This window comes from Myotis myotis, unplaced genomic scaffold, assembly GCF_014108235.1.
Source record: "Myotis myotis isolate mMyoMyo1 unplaced genomic scaffold, mMyoMyo1.p scaffold_m19_p_11, whole genome shotgun sequence".
Taxonomy (NCBI): domain Eukaryota; kingdom Metazoa; phylum Chordata; class Mammalia; order Chiroptera; family Vespertilionidae; genus Myotis; species Myotis myotis.
In genome coordinates this window covers 18,194,246-18,217,878 of record NW_023416315.1, presented here as the reverse complement: position 1 = coordinate 18,217,878, position 23,633 = coordinate 18,194,246, and the positions used below count along the sequence as shown (strand labels likewise).

Below are 23,633 nucleotides of genomic sequence, written 5' to 3'. Positions count from 1 at the left end.
TAACTATTTATCATATTCTGTGAGTCCTATAAAAATTTCATGGGGACAGCAAAATCCACCTACAAAGTTCACAATATTAAATTTCTCTTAATTTGTTTTCAGCCAAAATGCAATGATCAAATAACTTGTAAATAGAATTACTATTTAGAATGATCTTTTAATATATATTAAAAAGTAGATACATGAGTTACTTTAAAAGAACGTCATTCATTTTATATCTAGCCAAAATAGAAGGCCTTGCACTTTGGGGGGAGGGGAGTCCGGGGGAAGGACCCTCAATCTTAAGAATCCATCCTTACAAAGAAATTTTCGGAATCCTACAGGCAAAATCAAACTATTCAGAAGGTTAAACTGTCACCTGTCGGACAGGCCTTTAATAAATGCTCCCAAGTCAACCTTGAAATAAAGCAACAGGACAAAAACAGGCAGAGATATACTTAGTTCATTACATCATATTGTAGCCAGTCCTTATCATTGGCTTGCTCTTGCTAGTCCCCCTGGGCATGCAGGGAATCCTATCATATGTTAGCAGTACAACTGAAGGAAGGAATCCAAAGCACTCTTTTTACATTTTTTTTTTTCATGTATTGCTTTCTTGTTCCAAGGCATTTTTACTGACATATTTATTTAAAAATTAAGAACATGTTATAAAATACTGTAGGTATTTTGGGATTTCCCCGCCCCCCTCAGTTTTTCAGACTGCTTAATTAGGTTAATGTAGAAATGGCCTTGCACAATTTCATTATAATTTATGCTTTTCATTTTAAAAGAATAACATACAGAGATCTTTAGTTACCTTAAAAAGATGATTTCCTTATAAAAGCGAATTAAATATTTTGATTAAGCATATCCATTTTATTTAAAATGCTCTGATATATTTTATTCTCAACCTAATTCTCTCTCGCAAACACACACACACACACACACACACACACACACACACACACACACACACATAAAACACACACACGCATACAACTATGACAATCCAGAAATAGCTCACCAACACAGGAGTTCAGATAGAATGGTTTGAAAAACGAGTATATTTTAAACATATTGAAAAATAGTTAGATTATAAGGAAACTATGAACAGTGTTAGAGAAAGACATATCAGAATAAATACATGCAAAATCGATGCCTAAATTGGCCTTGAACTTACTTGGATCACTATTTAATCAGAAGCCTAATGCCATCCATCCAATTCCGCTGTCTCTGGAGAGGAAAATGTCACACACTCCCATGAGCAGTCCAAAGAATCAAATTTACATTCCCAGAAGCAGCTGTTTAAGTGTTCAGTCCCGTAGAGGACAGTTCCTGAGTGGCTTAGCACACAGGCCCAAAAAGCGCACAGCTAAGTAAAATCTACCATCATATACTTAGATTTTGAGCAAAATCTACACCTTGAGCAGCAAGGCAGGAAATTGCTGTATCCATTTTAGAGTAAAGAATGTTGAGGTTTTCATTTTTACAAGATTATGTATCCACAATGTTTTGAAGGGATATGCTTTATATGACAGTATACCCTTGCCTTATGTAAATCCGCTATCGCGCTAGATACTTTTGGTAGAATAAAGGATACATTTTTTCAATATAATAAAGTCAATCTAGGCACAGTTTCTTTAGGAACTCTTTTTTTGTGAGAGACTGCATAGGGTTTGGAATCAGACAGACATAAATGAATTCTGATTTTATAATCACTGAGGATTTATATAACTACTTCTTCTTACTTTCTTAATCAAAAAGTGGAGAAAACAAAATAAGAGGGTGATGATAAGAATGAAATGAGGTGAGTTTTGTGCAATACTTGACAGGGGACTGACTACTAGGCACTTAACTATGTTTCCCTTCCAACTGGGCTCCTGCCCTTCTCCCTTCTCCACTTTATTTCCTGCAGATTATATAGCATAGCACCACGAGACTTGCACTTGACCTATTTTCTTGTCCTGTCTCTGCATTAGCTGGAATGTTGGCTCTGTGAGGAGGGTGACAAGGGGAACACTTATTGTTTAGTTTACTGCTAAATCCCTAAAGCACAGACCAGGCTCAAGCTGGTTGAATGAATGACCTCACACAACAATGATCTTAACCATAACAATATTTCAAAGGGGTGAGAATATCCAGAAATCCAGGGTTATTATGCTGCTTTGTGCCTACCATAAATATGCCATTGTTTTATTGGAATAGAACATTTGATGTAAAAGTGAATGGACCTGAGTTTGAACTTGGCATCTATCACCTCCTAACTGCTTTGCCTCTCTTGGTCACAATGAAAATATCTCCTTTAGAATTTTTATAAAGACTGAGAGTGATGATATGAAGGACTCTGCAGTATCTGACATAAAGTACTTGTTTCATAAATGATTGTTATGGTGATCATTGACTATTAAGCACATGTTTATTTTAGAGAATTTATCAAAGTATTATATACAACTAAGAAATATTGAAAAGATATAAAATCCTATCAAATAAAAGAGAAACATGGTAATTAGCATACATCCGCTACCCTTGCATTGGCTAATCAGCGAGATTTGCAATTAACTGCCACCCACCCAAGATGGCGGCCGGCAGTCAGGCAGCTTGAAGCGAACATGAGGCTTGCTTGCTTCACTGGCAGAGGAAACCAACGTTCCCCGCCTGCCTTGCTGGCCTCTGAGCTTGCAGTTTGAAACACTGTTACAAATATAGAAGCTAAACAAACCCCCAGAAACCTGCTTTCAGCCTGCCGGGATCTCAGAGCTGGAGTTGATACAGTGTTTCGATTATAGAACCCAAACAAACCAGATACCTGCTTTCAGCAGCAGAGGCCTCAGAGCTGGAGCCAGAGCTAAAGCTGGCCCAGAATAAAAAAAAAAAGAAAAAAAGGAGCAGTTGGGAGCTTCAGTCATCCGCCAGCCTGAAAACAGCCCTCAGCCCCTCACCTAGACTGGCCAGGCACCCCAGTGGGGACCCCTACCCTGATTCAGGACACCCTTCAGGGCAAACCAGCCGGCCCCCACTCATGCACCAGGCCTCTATCCTATATAGTAAAAGAGTAATATGCCTCCCAGCACTGGGATCAGCGGAGCCACGAGGCCTCCCAGCACCGGGATCAGCGGAGCTGAGAGGCCTCCCAGTACCAGAATCAGTGTGACAGGGGGCAGTGGCCAAACCCCCTGATCACCCTGTGGCTCTGTGTGTGACAGGGGGCGGGGCCATAACCTCCCTATCTGCCCTGCTCTGTTCGTGACAGGAGAAGGCGCCCCAACGCCGTGATCAGCCCTCCTCTGTGCCTGATAGGGGGGAGCTCTCCAACCCCCTGATCGCCCTGCGGCTCTGTGTGTGACAGGATGTGTCACCCCAATCCCCTGAATGGCCCTGCTCTGTGTGTGACAGGGTGCGGTGCCCCAACACCCCCCCGCCCCCACGGGCCCTGCTCTGTGTGTGACTGGGTAGAGCCATAACCTCCCCATTGGCCCTGCCCTGAGTGTGACAGTGGTGGTGCCCCAACCCCCTGATCCGCCCTGCTCTGTGCATGACAGGGGGAAGCTCCTCAACCCCCTAATGGGCCCTGCTCTGTGTGTGACAGGGTACAGAGCCCCAACCCCCCTGATGGGCCCTGCTCTGTGAGTAACAGGGGGCAGCGCCCCAACCCCCTGATTGGCCTTGCTCTGTGCGTGATAGGGGGTGGCGCCGCAACCTCCCCATCGACCCTGCCTTGAGTGTGACAGGGGGCGGTGCCCCGACCCCCAAATCGGCCCTACCCTGAGCATGACTGAGGGTGGAATCGCAACCTCCCAATCCACCCTGCTCTGTGCATGACAGGGGGCCGCGCCCCAACTCCCCAATCGGCCCTGCTCTGAGCCCGACCAGGGGCTGCACCTAGGGATTGGGCCTGCCCTCTGCCACCCGGGAGCAGGCCTAAGCCAGCAGGGCGTTATCTCCCGAGGGGTCCCAGGCTGCGAGAGGGCACAGGCCGGGCTGAGGGACCCCCTCCCCCCCCCCGAGTGCACAAATTTTTGTGCACCGGGCCTCTAGTAAGATATAAAGGAAAGATCTAAAATAAGAAGTTTTTTTCAACTCCTAATTCTATTCCTCAGAAGTAAAACATTTTAGATATGTTCTCTCCACCCCAGTAATTTTATTAATTTTAACATTATATACATATGTATATGGGGTAACATATATACTGAATCATACTTTCTGGAACTTGTCTATTCTCATATTATGTGCCTTGGAGATATCCTATCATGAAGAAACTCTTCTATAAAATTAAAAGATAGTCCACAAAAAATAATATAGTGTCTTAATGATCAGTCTCCTATTTAATAGACATTTTTAATTGCTTCTAAATCTTGATCTTACAAAAATCAATGCTGAAAATTCAGGTACATATAGTTTTGTTTAGACTGTAAACAGCAGAAAGTATAATTTCTAAGTAAAAAATGTGAACTTTATTTTGATAAGGAGAGTTTCACTAAATTTCTGTTCATACATGTACACAATGTATGAGATTGACTATCTTCACACATCACTCACACTGGTTTATTCAGAACTTTAAGACTGTTAACAAGTTTATTTTTTAAATATATTTCTTTATTGATTTCAAAGAGGAAGGGAGAAGGAGAGGGATAGAAACATCAATGATGAGAGAGCCTCATTGATCAGTTGCCTCCTGCATGCCCCCTACTGGGGATCGAGCCCACAAACCAGGACCCTTGGCTGGAATTGAACTCAGGACCTTTCAGTCCACAGGCGGATGCTCTATCCACTGAGCCAAGCCAGCTAGGAGTAACAAGTTCTTTTTTATTGGTAAATATTTTAGTGAAGTTTAACCTATTTTCTTAAGTATGTTAGCTATTTGTATTTTGAAATATTTGTGATAATGTCCTTATTTATTCTTTTGCATGGGTATTTTTGTCCTTATTAATAGTAAGGAAACAGTCTTCTAACATTTGACAATTTAAAAAATGTTAAATTTTTTTTAACTTCATTATTTTTCACATTTCACAGTCCTTTTTTATTTTTTTACTTTTATTTCTTATTTTTATTTTATTGTCTAGAGTTTTACATATGTCTCCTTTTTCCCCAATTGACCTCCTTCCCCATCCCTTCCCAGCCTGGGCAAGCCCCCACCGCACCAGTGTCTATGTCCATTAGTTATGTTAACTTCGTTTTTATTGTATTTTTACTTTTATTTATTATTTGTATGAAAACTTTGTAATGTTGGCCTTCCTTGGCCTTCACCAAACTATCATATTTTTAAATTACCAAATTTTTCCATTTTTATGCCCTTAACTTTCATAGTATTTTTTTTAAGTATTGAATCATGCTTTGAAAGTTTTTTTCTACTTCAACAATATAAACAGAGTAAAGAAAATTTACTCTAGCATTTGTAAGGTTCTTAAAAATCCTTTATAACATACTTTTAGATCAGCTGACTCATGGAATTTAACACGTGAAGTAAAAAGGGAAGACTAAAGTTGGGTAAGATAAATATTGCAACATATTCAAGAAGCTGATGATAGTTGTATTATAAGAGTTCTAGAAGAGGAATCACATGGCCCACGTGCTGATCACAGCTTTATTAACAATAATAGAATTGTGAACTAGGCAACACATAGTAATCATATTGCTGATTTCCCTTCTTGTCAAAAAGTATATAACTATAAAGTCTACCTACACTCGAGTTGAAGATCAAATCAGATGGTACATTTACATATGTACTACTATTGTAATACTTTAAACAATAAAAAAGAAAAAATATATTAAAAAATACATTGAAAAATGTAAAGCTGTATGTAGGATCTATGTAGTAAAGACTCTTAACTAATTAATAAATTGTTTTGCAATTCAGCAAATGAAAAGAATGTTAGTATAATATATGTTATAATTCTAGATTTTATAAATAATCAAAGACATGGATTATGATGGTGATTCGATAACAGAGTTTACATATATTGGGGGCTTGCTATCTGCTAACTCTTAAACTAAGTAGTTCACATGTGTTAGGTTACCTCATTGACCTATCATATCATCTTACTAGGTTTTTTAGACAGCTAGCTGAGGTCACCCTTTAAAGCATGCCAAAACAAGGATTAAAACCTACATAGCCTGAGATCCTATACACTTTTCTGAGAAAAAAAAAGATAAATAAGTACTTGGCTAATACCTAATTTTACATATTCTTTTCAACACATTTATACAAATCGAATAATAATCTATAATAATAAAAGCATAATATGCTATTTAAACCAGATGACCTTCCAGACAACCTTCCGGATGAAGCCACGGCTGTGAGGACTGAGGCAGAGGCAGCTGCTGTGGCTGCGAGGACCGAGCCCTTTGCACAAATTTCATGCATCGGGCCTCTAGTTTAAAATGATTGTGTGACATTTGATATTGTATTAAGAGGAAAATGTATCTAAACACAATAAACAAGGAATGAACAGTGATCATATTCTGTAAGTGGCAATTAACAGAATTATTTTGAGATTAAAACAATTAAGATCTATTCTAGCCGAACCGGTTTGGCTCAGTGGATAGAGGGTCAGCCTGTGGACTCGAGGGTCCCAGGTTCGATTCCGGTCAAGGGCATGTACCTTGGTTGCGGGCACATCCCCAGTGGGGGGCGTGCAGGAGGCAGCTAATCGATGTTTCTCTCTCATCGATGTTTTTAACTCTCTATCCCTCTCCCTTCTTCTCTGTAAAAAATCAATAAAAAAATATATTTTTTAAAAAAAAGAAAAAAGATCTATTCTAAAGACCTGTAAACTACCTCAAAATTTTAGTTACCAGTGTAAAACCTATCATAACTAACTTAATTAATGACCAAGAATATAATCATTTATTGACTTTTATAGATTGGTCTTCATCTTCTACTCTATGAAGCAAAGGATTGCTGGTTACCAGAATAATACAACAAAATTTTAACAAGAAAGCCCACTGCATGGGAGAACATATTTGCCAATGTTATCACCGATAAGGGTTTAATCTCCAACATTTATAGGGAACTCATACAACTTAACAAAAAGAAGATAAACAATCCAATCAAAAAATGGATAAAGGACCTAAATAGACACTTTTCAAAAGAGGACATTCAGAAAGCCAAGAGACATATGAAAACATGCTCAAAGTCACTAATCATCCGAGAGATGCAAATCAAAACAACAATGAGGTACCATCTCACACCTGTCAGACTGGCTATCATCAACAAATCCACAAACGACAAGTGCTGGAGAGGATGTGGAGAAAAAGGAACACTTGTGCACTGCTGGTGGGAATGCAGACTGGTGCAGCCACTATGGAAGACAGTATGGTGTTTCCTCAAAAAACTGAAAATGGAACTCCCATTTGACCCTGTGATCCCACTTCTAGGAATATATCCCAAGAAACCAGAAACACCAATCAGAAAGGATATATGCACCCCTATGTTCATAGCAGCACAATTCACCATAGCGAAGATCTGGAAACAGCCTAAATGCCCATCAGTAGATGAATGGATTAGAAAACTGTGGCACATCTACACGATGGAATACTATGCTGCTGTAAAAAGGAAGGAACTCTTACCATTTGCAACGGCATGGATGGAACTGGAGAGCATTATGCTAAGTGAAATAAGCCAGTCAATGAAGGAAAAATACCACATGATCTCACTCATTCATGGATAACTACAGCGGGAAGGCCGGGGAGGGTTGGGGGGCAGGAAGGGGGTGGGTAAGAGATCAACCAAAGGATTTGTATGCATGCATATAAGCATAACCAATGGACATAATACACTGGGGGGTAGGGGAGGCCAGGGGAGTGTCAAGGGTGGGAAAAAAAAGGACAAATATGGAATACCCTTTGTAATACTTTAAGCAATAAAAAAAAATTTGTTCTAGCACTTTAATTCTTGGGTATAATTAATCATGGAGATTTATATACACACATACATATTTATGCACATGTATAATATACCTGTTACATATGTGTGTGTGTGTGTGTGTATGAACATACACCTATTTTTTCATTTTCTGTCATGTTCATTTATAGAAACATTAAACCAGTGGCATGTCCTACTTGCTTAGTCTGGTGAAGAGGGGATTTACATGTAAAAATAAAAATGAATAAATATATATGAACATAATTTAATAAGAGAATGTTAAATGCACAAGACTCAATGGTATAATGTAATGCCAGTGAAAGCTTGAGAGTCTAATATGAAGGGTTTTAATATCACCTTTAAAATAATATTTCAAAACATTAGTAAAGATAATATGAAGAATTTCAGAGTAAAGTTTAGATTTAAACCATGTACTCTAATGAACTGAAACAGGGATGAAAGCAAACATACTGCATTAAAAATATAAAATAGCTGAAACCAGTTTGGCTCAGTGGATAGAGCATCGGCCTGCGGACTGAAAGGTCCCAGGTTCAATTCTGATCAAGGGCATGTACCTGGGTTGCGCACATCCCCAGTGGGGGGTGTGCAGGAGGCAGCTGATCGATGTTTCTCTCCCATCGATGTTTCTAACTCTCTCTCTCTCTCTCTCTCTCTCTCTCTCTCTCTCTCTCTCTCTCTCTCCCTTTCTCTCTGTAAGAAATCAATAAAATATATTTAAAAAAATATAAAATAAACTTATCCATATGTTTAAAAGAAGCCCTGGTAAGTGTGTGTAAAAGCGAAATTAAAGAGAGCACCTTTGTGGATAGTTCTCATGTGGTAGGGTCAGATCAGTAGGTAAATTTCATAGGCCATCTAAATATGTTGATAGAGCCAATCTGTACTTGAAATGATTGCACAGCTGACTTAACTTTCTAAGGAGAGGGGGGAAAGTCAACATTTAAATGATACTGAGAAACATAAGGAAATGTTATGATGCGCATAGTTCTCAGTAAATTTCGTATTTCTTTGGTAGATGGAAAATTATTGGGAAAGGGGAAACAAATATTCAGGTAAAAGAATAACTAGGCCTCAAAACAGTGGTGAAATAATAGGGAAAAAGTCAATAACAAAAGCTAGCTTTTAGTTAATGAATGCCAAATAAAAAAAAGTTTAGAAAAAAATTATGCAATCAATATTCACAGAACAGAAATATAGAAAGCTCATTGAATTGAGGTAAAAACAAATTTTAATGTTGATAAATGTAATCTAGGTTAGAAATAATCCCTAAAGTGGGATTTTAAAAATAAAATAAAGAAAATATTTTTAAGAAGAGATAGAGAAATCAGTTTACATTTGCATTGGTTCATAGCTTGATCAAAATGATTTGCTTTAAGATGCTAAAATAATACCAAGTTTTTGTTATTCTGGTTAAGCAACATTTAAAAAGTTAAAGAGCATGATCAATATATAAAAACATAAAAAATTATACAAAGAAATCAGATAGGTAATGAGACAAAGTGATTTTGTTCCATTTGATGAAAACACATACCACACCAGCAAGTCTGTCTTCGAAAATTTAATTATATTAACATTTATGCCACCTGACAGTCTGTTATTTTAAATTTAAAGATATCCAACACTTGAGCATCAGATTTCTGAAAGCGTTAAACACACATACATCCACACGCACACACGCACACACACACACACACACACGCACACACACACAACACACACACACACACGCACACACACACACACAACACACACACACACAACACACACACACACACTTAGCACACACACACACACACACACACACTTAGCACACTTTTTAAGGACTTGGAAGCATACCTAATTACATTTCTTTTTATTTTTTAAAATGTATTTTTATTGATTTCAGAGAGGAAAGGAGAGGGAAAGAGACAAAGAAACATCAGTGATGAGAGAGAACCATTGATCGGCTGCCACCTACACACCCCCACACTGGGAATCAAACCCTGACCTCCTGGTTCTTAGGCTGACACTCAACCACTGAGCCAAGCCAGCCAGGCTAGATTTCTGTTTAACGCTGAACAAAAAGTTTCTAAGAACCACATTGTATAACAATTCTTTATTTTAAAAATCACTACACAGGAAATAATCCATTTTAGATCTCTCTCTCTCTCTCTCTCTCTCTCTCTCTCTCCCTCTCTCTCTCTCTCTCTCTCCCCCCCCCCCCTCTTGTTTTGGGATGGAGATGTTTGATCCTTCTCCCTGACACTTGGAAGAACCATGTGGCACAAACCCTGCTGTATTTGAGTGACACAGCGGCTTCTGCTAGGAATTTTAAAGGACTATAAAGCAGTCTATCAAAACCTATGGTGAAATCAAACCATCATTTTCCAAGTTGATTCTCAGTGGGATTTTGGAAAAACCAGGGGTTTCTGTCTCCCAAAGACCAGCGGGCTGGTTTTAGAGGCTACTTCTCAGATGAACCCCTTGCAAGAACTTGAAATATATTCCTAAGATTTCCAAGAAGCAAATGTTTCTCTGAAATGTCATGGCTCATTTAAACTCTTTTTTACATTCTAGGAATTATAGAATTTAGAATTCAGACGGAATAAAAAGTGGCAGACTACTACTCTGTAATGTATAAGACAGATATTATATGAATTCAGAATAATTCTAAAATATCAAAACCCTGCACATGTCCTGTGATAACTGGTTATCTGCTTAAATGAGTGCCATGAACATTTCTCAGAGGCAGAGTCAAACCCTCCCTTTGTAATCTCCACACTTAAATTTGGAGAAATAGGGAAGTTTGACCTATTAAACTTCATTTTAGCCCTGACACTAGTATCTGCATTAAAGTTTGCTTAGCATTATGGAGCATAGGAACTGGACTTGATAAAGGAATTTACCTTGTGATTAAGTAGGAATAAATAATCCATCCTTCTAACTCTACTAGTTAGATTTAGGTGGCATCAATTCTGTCTCTATGCAAGTGTTTGTTATGTTCCTTGTTCTCCAACAAACACCAAAGGACTCAAAACATGTTTATTGTGACCATCCCCTTTCAGACATTTGAATGTCACTCTTCTCTTTTGTTCCGATGGTCTGATTTAAATAAACAATAGGTATGGAATCTGAATTGCTATTGAATGTCACCCTTCAACACCTCTGCTATTCCTGCTAGTTTTACACAGCTCAATCAGTGCATCTAACCTGCTAGGGCACAACTGTTCCCTTGGCTTTGAGGCTCAAGGTCTCTCAGTTGTGGTATTTAGGTAAACCTACTATCCTACTCCACAATGCTTCCAGTTTATGGACAAAGATACAAGTGTGAACTGAGATGCTATGCTGTCTGAGTATGTTTCTGTGTATTTGTAAAACTCCTTTTATTAACAACACAGTGCTTTCCTGTTTACAGTGAATACGCTGAGAATATTATTGTTTTCCCAAGCTGCATATACAAGACTTGCAGCAGTATCCTCCATGTATTCCAAGCACTGAAAACAGTTTCTGGACATTGTCCAAGCTTGTTGCTAGGCCTGTTTTTCCTCTCATTTTCTATAACTCCTCGGGGGAAATTGGGTAACCACAGAAGGTTGGAAGACAGAAGGCTACAGTGAGTAAAATTTGGAGGTGAAATAAGTCCACAAAACATGGAAACAACACCATTTTATGCAACTCAAAATTTAAAACCATTAAACATTTTCCATGTTATAAAGAGGCGTGTCCCAAATATTGTTTTTATAAGCTTCAGCATAAACTCTTTTCTCTTTCACAAGTTTCTCTTTTTAAGTCTTCCTTCTATTCTTCCTTAATTACCTACATTTATCTGTCCTAATTGACTTTTGTATGACAAATCATTTTTATCTAATATTCTTTCAAATAGTTTTTGGTATGTAAATTTGGAATTATGTCCAAATTGACTTATTGTAATTTCACTTACAAAAGCACAGCTGCCCTTAAATCAGCAGAAATCTTTGGTCCTTCACTCCTTTTATGGAGATGCTCACACACCCACAGATTTTATAATATTTCTGTCTTGAAAGGCATCCCACCTCCAATGGCAGTTCAATACGCAATCATGGGTTTCCAAATATCACCAAAGAACATTTTAGTCCAAACAAACTTTATTCTGCCACTTATTTTTTTTAAAATATATTTTATTAATTTTTTACAGAGAGGAAGGGAGAGAGATAGAGAGTTAGAAACATCGATGAGAGAGAAACATCGATCAGCTGCCTCCTGCACATCTCCCACTGGGGATATGCCCGCAACCCAGGTACATGCCCCTGACCGGAATCGAACCTGGGACCTTTCAGTCCGCAGGCCGACGCTCTATCCACTGAGCCAAACCGGCTTCGGCTGCCACTTATTTTTAACTTTGTATTTACCATTGTGTGTAGTAGATAATATTTAAATTCTCCAACCTATGAAACTAAAAATTGAAGATTAAGTTAAATTTATGCTATTTACTAAATTTTTTTCTGGCTTATCAGCCATGTCAGTTAGATTAGGGGTAAATAATACTGTGGTGATTATTGGTGCAAATTTTGGTGCAAATTACTTGAAAAACCTGTTGTTTTTTTTCTACCTTGCATATGACAATCTTCATCCAATCCTAAGTGAATAAAATTGAAACTGTGTTTTGAAAAAAATTCCAATACATGAGTATTAAGATGTGTTTTGGGGAATTGGTTTCAATTTTTAGTTGAGGATGAAACATAATAGATAAATCTGACTAAATTCAGCTATTTCAATTGACTAAATCATAGTCCTTAAGGGATACTTCCATTTCCCAGAAAGAAAAAAAGGTAACATTTCTCTAAGAACTTAACATCCTCGGGTCTTTAGTGCATGCTGTGTAGAGAGCAGCCGTCTGGGTTCCAGAGCATGAATGGCTGACTTTGCTTTCAGAGATGCTCTTTAATATTGAGCTCAGAAGGAAAGATTCAAAAGCTGCCTCCATATTTTGATTTTTAAAATATGTATTAACATGGTATTGCCATTAAGGATGCCAATATTCTATTTAATATTTTTCTTTATTTAATTCAATAGCGAGTGTTACAGAACATGCATTTCCCCCCAGGACCCACAAAACCCATGTTCCTTTTGTTCAGTATTGGTGGAAACCAATTTTTCTATTATCATCTCTTTCCCATCCCCATCCTCAACCTGTGCTCATATTGCTGGGAGCCATTTTAGAGCTTCATGGAAAGTCACCCTGGATCAAAGCCAACACCCATGTTAAGAATGAGAAAGTGAAGAAGAAAGAGCCAGCGGTTTGATCCAGCTGTGCCTGAAGAGGACTAATTCCGCAGTTTTCAATTATATGGGCCCCCCAAGTCCCCATATTGATCCAGCTAGTTGGAGTTGAAAGCACCCAAACTGTTACTCTCAGAACCTATGTGAAACGTTGACCTTAGCTCATATACTTTAAACAAGTAAACCATCTCACCAAAAGTGTTATCATAAAACATTATCTAATGAGTAAGCCTCTAAAACAAAAAAAGAAAGAAAAAAATATCTCTGCAATATGATTTCTACACCGTAGATGCTGAAGAACCTATACTATAGGTATCACAAGCATAGATTAAAAAGAGACATAGGTATGGTAAATTCTTTGTTAGGAGATAAATTGTTAGAAGAGGAGATAACTTTGCTTTTCCAAATTATCTGATACCAATTTAAAAGGACTGGTTATCTTCCTAATGTGCATTTTGAAATATTGGTAGATACCAGGAACGTAATGGAACAAAAAAACGAATATAATCTGCTTTAAGCAAAATCTGATTCTCCCACATTAGAAAATATTCTTTCGAAGGGTTTTAGTACTTCTTTTATTCCAGACGTTTATTGAGTAACTGCAACAAGAATGAATGACAAGCTCCTATAAATAAACTTTTCTCAAACATTTTAAATGATCTATGTACCGACGGTGTTTATGTGTCCATTGCCAGAGTCATAATTGATTAAAATAAAGATTTCTAAAATTTATTAGAATAATTCAATCACACAAAAAAACCCGTTACTGAATATTAAATGTAGATAATTAGTAAGTGGTTACATTGTTTTTGTTTTCCTGCCTATTAAAAGTTCTTTCCAAGTATCTTGAATATACTCTGCCATTTAATTTGTTTACATGCCAATCTAATATCTCTTTATGGACTAATATGTGTGGTCCCTTGCTAATAGTGAGGTTCCTTTGGGTTGTTTAGTGGATTTGTTCTGGACTGCTCATTTATTTTGTTAACAGCGGGCCTTTATAGGACTACCAAACGCACCCGGTGTGGGTGTCAGAGTGGCCTAGTAGTTACTGCCTTAAACAGGGACTCTCAGAACAGCTTTTCTGCTCTGATGGCAGTTAATTCAAGAACAATAGGTTAAGATCTGTCTGGACTCTTGCTTCCATCTATGAGTTGAGGCTTATCATCATTAATCTGGGCATTACTTAGTTCAATGGACATACTACAGGATAAAAAGTATTAATCAATTTCAGAATTCTGTAGAAATGAATGAAGAGTAAGGAAAAATGAAAAAAAAAAATCACCAAATGTATCCTTGTGCCATAAAAAACTCGAGTCAGACTGATTCTTTTATTCCCAGGAGAAACTTTAATATGATGAACTCTTAAATATCAAAACAAAATGCATAAACGCCAAAACCCAGGAGAAAAGGACCGTAACTAGCACTTTGCAGCAGCCCTGTCTCAGGGGAGGCTGCTGGCTCTGCCTCTGCTAGTGAGTGTGATAAACACAAGTGTTGGAATCAATAGGGAGATAAGGAATACTATGCCAATATATGACGAGGTACAGTTTATATATGGCATGGATATGAAAAAAGAAGAAGAAGGTGTCATTAAAATCTGAAAACATGACTCAAATCAGAAAGGGCAAACAAGCTGAATATGTACTGCAGGGAGCAAATATTCAAACTGAGGATGAGTATATGCCCCTAATGTGTTTCCATTATGGCAGAAATTAGCTTTTTAAATAAATTACTTTCTAATATGTTTTTGTGTTCGATTATGTGGTATATTATTTAAGGCATAGATTTTAAAGAGAAATAATGTGGTCACATATTTATTGTATTTATATGTGAATAATGTAAAGTGAAAATATTAAAATATACTACATATATATGGATAAGTTTATAGATTATTTGTTTAGAAGTATTAATAGAAGTCAAAATTACAGAATCTTCTATTACCACAAAGATTATATATGATGCAAGTCTTACATACTCATGCTTTTAATTTAATGCAAATACACACACACACACACATATATATACATATATATATGTACATATATATGTATATATATCTATGGGCTTAGAAAATGGGATAGTAACCAGTAGACAATATATTTGAAATAACTATAATTACATGGTGAATTTAAGCTTAATTTGTATGTAGTTTCTATCTATTATAAACTATATAAATGACTTTTAAAAATAAATTGTAATATTACTTAGCTTGTAATATTAGTAAACAATAAAAATACTAATATGATAAAGAGCTGATCTAAATATTTTTACCAGCAAAATACTTGGCATAATGCCAGTGAAGTGAGTTCTGCATTCACTGATAAATTGGGTTGCCATAGCAAGACCATAGTCACTGAGTTTCTAAGCAACCTGAGACTCCACAGACTTCAGAATCTTAGGAGTCCACTGATCTTTCATCAGCCTTACGCGAGAAATATGAAAACCTGTGGTATACCAAATTCAATGGAGGATTTCCTGATTACCCAGTAGATCAGTGACCACCCCCGCACAAATTTTCCCCTGTATTGATAGTCATTTAATTTATTAAATAATAATATTCATTCTTGGGAAATAGATTACTCAAAGTGCTAAGTGGACAAAAATTAAGTACAGAAAATGGTCAGTACCTACTTTGTGCTGGCTAAACAAACATTTACTAAATAAATAAGGGAGATGAAACACATAATCCAATTCTCTAGAAACAAAGTCATTTGCATAATGCTGGCATTCATAAAGCCCTTGCCTTTTAATATAAAAAATATATTTGTACATTTCAATTTTTTCTAGTAATTACTTACATTTAGGTAACAATTTTAAATCAGTAATTGCTTGTGATCTGGTGTTGAACTTTTAATTATAGCTTGTCTAGATGGCTTAAATAACTATCCTAACCCCCCCAAATGTCAAACAAAATTGTACATGTGTGAGCTGTAAGCAAGGTTATAAATTATTCCTTGAATAATTTCCTGTCTTTGCTTCTGTTAAACATTTTCTTCAGGCCCCTAATTTCACACAATATCACCCGAGGCAAATCATTGTTTCCAATGCTCTCTTTTCACTCACAAGGCTCAATTTCCAACTATTTAGGATAATCACAATGAAATAAAGTGGAGGCATATAATATTGTTTGTCCTTATAGAACATTATATCACAATGCGGGTCAGAATAAAAGATCACTACTAGAAATAGTCATATGTGATTAGTAAAATAATTATGCCTAGAACCTATAAAATGTCACCTAATTCTAGTACCTGATTTTCTATGCCTCCCTTATCATTCTGTGTAGCTAGTTATTACCAAGAAAAAAACATAGGAATGATTTGCACATTGAAAACTGGCTTTAGCTCATTAATCATTAGTTATTTTTTAACATCATTTTCTCTATCCTGTTAGCTGTTGCCTCAAAGATGCAGGAACATAAGTCAGGTTTACTCTATGATGAAGAGTTCTCTGACCTAGCAGTAACAGAGTAATAAAGCCACCTCTTGACTAGAGCCATTCCAGGAACGCCAGCAATAGAAACTGCCTGCATCTCTACTGGTTACTGTTGACTATAAGAAAAGGAGGAGGGGGATAGATTTGGAAGACAGCCACCCTGCCTCACAATCTTAATGTAATAGAGCCCAAAGTTATTATTGGAATTGCATCTTCAGGTAAAAAGTGACCCTCTACAAGTTAACAGGAATCCTTAGTATATACTTAGAAATCAAAAATAGCTGCACATGAATTTACCCTTTTAGTACGTTTTTCTACTAAGATATACCTGCATTGTTGCATGTATACTAACTAGTATAAGTGCATGTATATTGGAGGGTATGGATCATTCCAAATATTTTGAATATCTCCTTATCACTTACTATTGTAGTTATTACTGACAAGATCATAGTCAAGTTACTACACCTGACCAATTGCATCCATTTTCTTGTATATATAACTTCTTATCTAAAAGCTTAGAACAGGTTGCTCGAATGCCTATAATATCTCATATACTCTATTTCCTGAAAGAAGAGAAAAATGAAACTATAGCTTAAAATGGACAAGAACAAAGCAAAAATCAGATCAAAGTGAGAGATTTTTAGTATTGCAGGCACCAGTAATGAGTCCTACACTGTTAGGAAAGATAAGTTTACAAGGAATACATAGGCATAATTACCAGTTAGAAGTCCGATGCGAAAATGTAAGGCCACCAATGTTAATGCACTTTCAAAATGCTGGTTGGGAGACAACAGGATTAACACTGATGAATCTGGTTGTGTTTGCCCCAAGTGCTGGGTCAAATCACTGCTGTACATCAGTCAGCCCCACCTCCAAGTCGCCAAGAATGGCTGTGGAATTCTGATTGGCACTCCAGTGAGGCAGTGGGATTCCTAAACCAAAGTAAACCCTGCAGCCAGTGTTTGCCAAGCTCTCCAGCTTGAAAATGAGCTGCTCTTCACCCTGGTTCTTTAAAAAAAAAGCAAGGATGCAAGAAAGCAGGAAAGAAGAAAGAAAGAAAGAAAGAAAGAAAGAAAGAGAGAGAGAGAGAGAGAGAGAGAGAGAGAGAGAGAGAGAGAGAGAGAGAGAGGGAGGGAGGGAGGGAGGGAGGGAGGGAGGGAGGGAGGAAGGAAGGAAGGAAGGGAGGAAAGGTGGAAGAAAGGAAGGAAGGGTTACTCTGTGATGTTTAAAAGAACACAGAAGCAGCTCCCTCTCCAGAGATATCCTACTTATTTTCCCATAGCAATTCCCCTGACTTTTTTTACCCTGTGTCTTAGTTATAGGACTTTACAGTCCTCAGAGGAAGCACATAGCAACATGCACATGGGTCTTTGGGATAAAGAACAAAGCCTCAATGAATATTCTAGTTGTGGAAAGTTGGAGATCAGAGCAACATCAGGAGGGGCTTTGCAAAATGAACAAGTTAGACTTACAATAGTTACAACATTTTTTTTTTTTTTTGCCATGTAAGAGAACTAAAATACTAATATTTTGTGGATATACTAATATTATGCAACTCACAAGAATAAGAAGCAGCCAAATAAAAATAAGGACATTCTGAAAACAAACCACGCTATGAGAGTATATGCTAAATTAGACAAAAATACTTCCCATGTCACTTAAGGTGGTACTTCTTTGGGGATTCACATTGAGAGCATTCATCCTCATACACACACATACTCAATGAAGATTTTATAATGTGGCCACTGTGTGTGCAGAACTCTGCCCAAAAGAGGGAAAAAGTGTGATTTTTACTGTGAGGTTTTCTGTAATGTACTTCAAATGCTTCCATATAAAATACAATGTGGAAGTATTAAGTACTTTTAATATACCTTCTCAAAGTGGGCCCCTACCCTAGTTGTGAACATGCATTTAAAACCTGTCTACTTAGAATGTAAATGAAGCCTATAATTTAGCTCTCTTTATCTCTTAACATCTAGAAAATCGCAATAGTAACTGTAACAATGACATTTTCACTGGTGAATTAATTATTTCAAAAATTTATGAATTGGCTATAAATATTACTGGATAACTCCTTACCCTTACATCACAGGCTATAGCAACCCACCAAGCTCAATTCAAAAATGACTCATTGACTAGCTTTTGATTTCAGGGCATTCCTGGTTGCCTGGCTATGACTGGATAGTTAGCTGGGTTGTTAGAATGTTAAGTGTGTGCCTCTGATGAATCCTCCATGCAAGAACGACTGGGACATCTCAAAGCACAGGGAGCTGGGACTTCAAGGAGCATAACGAGCAGGTGGGGTTCCCGCTTACTACTCAACTGTTTCAGTCAGAAGCCAATTAGAGAAGGCTTTTACTGTACCTGTTTTGAGGAGAACAGCTATACCTCTCCTACTGTTATTTATTGAAAGCTACCAATATTTACTAAAAGAACCCAATGATAGTTTGTGCCCAAATTGACATGGATAGTTTAGCAACACATACTTTCAAGGAACTTGCATACCAGAGATGCAGCTCACCCACAGAGGACAATTCCACATGAAGATTCTAGGCAGAAAACCACAAAGTCTCTTGGGCTCAAAGGACATCCACATTTATTCAGATAAAAATAGCTGTGACTCTGAGTTCAAAGACCTTTCACCCACTTCATTTTTTTTCTCTCTTGTTCATGACCTTTATATTGCAGAAATGGAAGGAATCTTAGGAATCAGCAAGTCCTGATCATTGAACAGATGAGGTTTTAGATATCTAGATAGCTGGAAAATCTTGTTCTGCCTTAAAGGTTATGAGAGATGAGGGCAATGCTAGGAGCCAGATCTCTCTTGCCTGAAGCTCAGATGGGGTTCATTCAAAGACAATCTAGGAACTCAGTGAACTAAGTTTGTTTTTATCTATAGTAGAATTACTATAGCTTTACATTTGTGATGCCTAAAAAGAATTTCTAAAAAACAATAAATTTTGGTTATATTTCTGGGGGAAAAAATGGAGAAAAACAAATAACCTCTTCCAGAATACGACTTTCTTTTTCTCCTTATGGTTCTATTTTTTTCCATTTATATCCTTTTTCGCAGATCTTTGCCAAGGTTCTGGACTGATATTTGTTAAAATATTGCTTTATTTTTGTGTGCATATCATTTTTCTTCTTTTTTATTCTTTAGTAATGTTAGTCAAGTTAATAGTAAGGTCCTGGATAATTGGAATAATTTACACCTCTTTTTGATTCCCATTAACTATACCCTGTTATTGGAGTAAAGTTAACTTTTTAAAACTATTCTGATTACAGTGCACTTTTGACTTTTCTAATTTTGTTTTATTTTAAATATTTTTGAAGTAGAAGAGGGCATAGAGTGATAAATGGTAATGAGAAAAAGAAAAAAGGAATAATAAATAACTTTTTAAAAAAATTATTTAATTTAAATTATATATAAAAATATAATAGTTCTATTTGATTAAAATATTATGTTTCTTCCCTTCACATAAGGCAACTTGAAAAGTTCTAGGAAAGGATAAGGGAGAAGACAAATATTTCTTTTTTTTTTTTTATTGCTTAAAGTATTACAAAGGGTATTACATATGTGTCCATTTTTTTTCCCCCGCCCTAGACAGTCCCCTAGCCTCCCCTATCCCCCAGTGTCTTATGCCCATTGGTTATGCTTATATGCATGCATACAAGTCCTTTGGTTGATCTCTTACCCCCCTACCTCCTGCCCCACAACCCTCCCCAGTCTTCCCACTGCAGTTTGACAATCTGTTTGAGGCAGCTCTGCATCTGTATCTATTATTGTTCAAAAGTTTATAATGGTCTCTATTATCCATGAATGAGTGAGATCATGTGGTATTTTTCCTTCATTGACTGGCTTATTTCACTTAGCATAATGCTCTCCAGTTCCATCCATGCCGTTGCAAATGGTAAGAGTTCCTTCCTTTTTACAGCAGCATAGTATTCCATCGTGTAGATGTACCACAGTTTTCTAATCCATTCATCTACTGATGGGCACTTAGGCTGTTTCCAGATCTTCGCTATGGTGAATTGTGCTGCTATGAACATAGGGGTGCACATATCCTTTCTGATTGGTATTTCTGGTTTCTTGGGATATATTCCTAGAAGTGGGATCACAGGGTCAAATGGGAGTTCCATTTTCAGTTTTTTGAGGAAACACCATACTGTCTTCCATAGTGGCTGCACCAGTCTGCATTCCCACCAGCAGTGCACAAGTGTTCCTTTTTCTCCACATCCTCTTCAGCACTTGTCGTTTGTTGATTTGTTGATGATAGCCAGTCTGACAGGTGTGAGATGGTACCTCATTGTTGTTTTGATTTGCATCTCTCGGATGATTAGTGACTTTGAGCATGTTTTCATATGTCTCTTGGCTTTCTGAATGTCCTCTTTTGAAAGGTGTCTATTTAGGTCCTTTGCCCATTTTTTGATTGGATTGTTTATCTTCCTTTTGTTAAGTTGTATGAGTTCCCTATAAATTTTGGAGATTAGGCCCTTATCAGATATGACATTGGCAAATATGTTTTCCCACACAGTGGGTTTTCTCGCTGTTTTGTTGATGGTTTCTTTTGCTGTGCAGAAGCTTTTTATTTTGATGTAGTCCCATTTGTTCATTTTCTCTTTAGTTTCAAGTGCCCTAGGAGCTGTATCAGTGAAGAAATTGCTTCGGCATATGTCTGAGATTTTGTTGCCTTTGGATTCTTCTAGAATTTTTATGGTTTCCTGTCGTACATTTAAGTCCTTTATCCATTTTGAGTTTATTTTTGTGTATGGTGTAAGTTGGTGGTCTAGTTTCATTTTCTTGCATATATCTGTCCAATTATCCCAACACCATTTATTGAAGAGACTATCTTGGCTCCATTGTATGTTCTTGCCTCCTTTGTCAAATATTAGTTGAGCATATTGGTTCGGGCCGGACAAATATTTCTTAATATAATGACATAGATCAGGTGGCATACTGAAATTTTTCCATGTGTCGTTATTTAAGTTACCAAAAAATCAACTATAATAAGGTATTGCTAGCCACGTTTCTATAGAGGATATAAATGACACAGGGAAAATTAGGTAAATGATAAGATTTCCAGAGTTAGTATGAAGTAGGTGACCTTGAATTTATGCATCCAGGTGACAAGGAATATCAAAGATTAGTCATAAGACATAAGGATACATGATTAAGTACAAGCATTTTCTCCCCCAAACCTAAATCCTTATCTTTCGTCAATATAACTCTCTCAGCACCTGCATTTTTTTGCTGTGTTGTTTTAGAATTATTTTCATTACTTTTTACACAGATTACAGTTAAAACAACACATTTACTCACAAAATTATTTAATAAGCTATTCTTCATGAGTGCTGAATATTTCTAGGCCCAGAGATATGAAAACAAATAAAATAAACCCCCAACTTCATGGAGTGATAGTTTATATAGACATGTAGAAAAATTATTTAAAATAGTAGAATAGGTGGTCTAATGGAAGGTTTGTGGTATAGCAGAAGACCTACAGAGGGGGGAGGTTTTAGAGGGAGAAATGACAAGCTTCATAAAGGAATGAACCAATATTCCAGCTCCTTCGTCTCCTTTGTCAAGCATAAGTTTGAGATTAATGTCCATGTATTGACCAATACAGAGAAGGGGTACTGGCAGAGGACCTTGCTCTGTATTTAGAAAGACAGCAATTTCTACCAGAAGCCAGTGATTTCAAGGAAGAAAAACAAACAGTTGTTGCAGCAATGTCAAATAAGTTGAGAGAGAATTCATCACAAATTATCTGAGTGCCTGCTATGTTCAGGAAGTGTTAAAGGGAGAGGAAAAGAAGTTTTACTTCAGAATTTAATAGCAATTGATATCAAATTGCCAAAAGTTGTAACTTTGCTTATATAAAGAAGCACAAGGAACAACTAAAGCTTTTGCTTCATAGTGTAAAAATTACACAAAGGCTGAAAAAAAGAAGAAAAACATGCTGGGTAAATTTTACAAGTATCTCTTTTTTGTTATTTGGTACTTTTATAGATAAAGAAAGGCTCATTTAAATTTAGAAAATGAGGGAAATATACTATTATAAAAATATTTTTTTTATTTGAAAGTCATGAAGATTCTTCTTATGGATAAAGCATATATTTCATCCTACTGTGAATGTTAGGGCTGAGAGAAAGCAAACATTCACCTTCAGGCCTAAGAAAACAAGAAACCTGAGGTTGTATAAATACTAATTCACAATGAGGTAAAAACCTAAGTAATGCATTTTTATTTAAATAAATTAAAGGTAGGGAAAAATTTATTTCCATTTGAAAAGTCCAGAGGAAAAATTTTTTGAATAAGAATTTCTTTGTCCTCCTATCATTCCCCATAAAACGTTCCTAAAATGTGGGTAAGCTATACTGTAGCACTATGTCATGGAAGTTGGCTTTTAAGAAGTACTGATTTCCCCCTAATCTTCTTTATTCCCCTCACTTTAAAAGTCTTCTGATAATCCCAGGTCACTTGTTTTAAAACTTACCCTACAGGTGCCACCTAAGCATAATGATCTCTAGTCACATTCATTTCCAAGTTTACTAACCTTAGCAGACGCAGAGACAACGTGAGGACAGCAGACTGTGTGTGTCAGCCTCGCTCTGGCTTCTGTCAGGCAGTCTGTCCCAGAGGCTCTCCCTCTTCCCTATTGCTCAACTCGATTAGGTAATAAGAACAAGAGTCCTGCTCTCTCTCCTCTGTCAAACAGGTAACTCCTAAAGTTCCTGGGGGCAGGACTGATTCCTCTTGACTGAATTTCACTGAGCTTCAACACGGAAACCCACAAAGAAATGTTCAGAGATAGAGACAACCTCCCAGAATGAGACAACTGGGCAAATCATGATTGAAAGGTAATTGTAAACACCACCCAAAATGGTCTTGTGATGCTTCCTCATTTAGGCTAAGTGAGTATTTTTAAAATTCATTGTGCTTATTTCCTTTATTCTGTCCTATCCAGCATATTTCACAAATCTATTGAAGGGCAGGGGACATAGTCTTGTTGTGTGTTGACTGACCTTTAAAATAGTCACATCATTATTGTTTTTCCTTGTAATAACACTTTGTATTTAATTTATGAAATGATAA

The 23,633-nt window shown here is 37.0% G+C and overlaps 1 protein-coding gene across 2 annotated transcripts in view; it reads right to left on the bottom strand.

The window, feature by feature from the left end:
* Positions 1-23,238, bottom strand: part of CD36 (CD36 molecule) — a 62,802-nt gene extending 39,564 nt beyond the window's left edge. Inside the window, exon 1 of one of the 2 annotated variants that reach the window (XM_036327681.1) lies at positions 23,095-23,238. The gene's annotated coding sequence lies outside the window, so the exon portion shown is untranslated. Of the gene's footprint in view, positions 1-17,255; positions 17,354-23,094 lie in introns of those variants that run through there. The other variant, XM_036327682.1, reaches the window with a different exon arrangement.
* Positions 23,239-23,633: the final 395 nt, after the last annotated feature.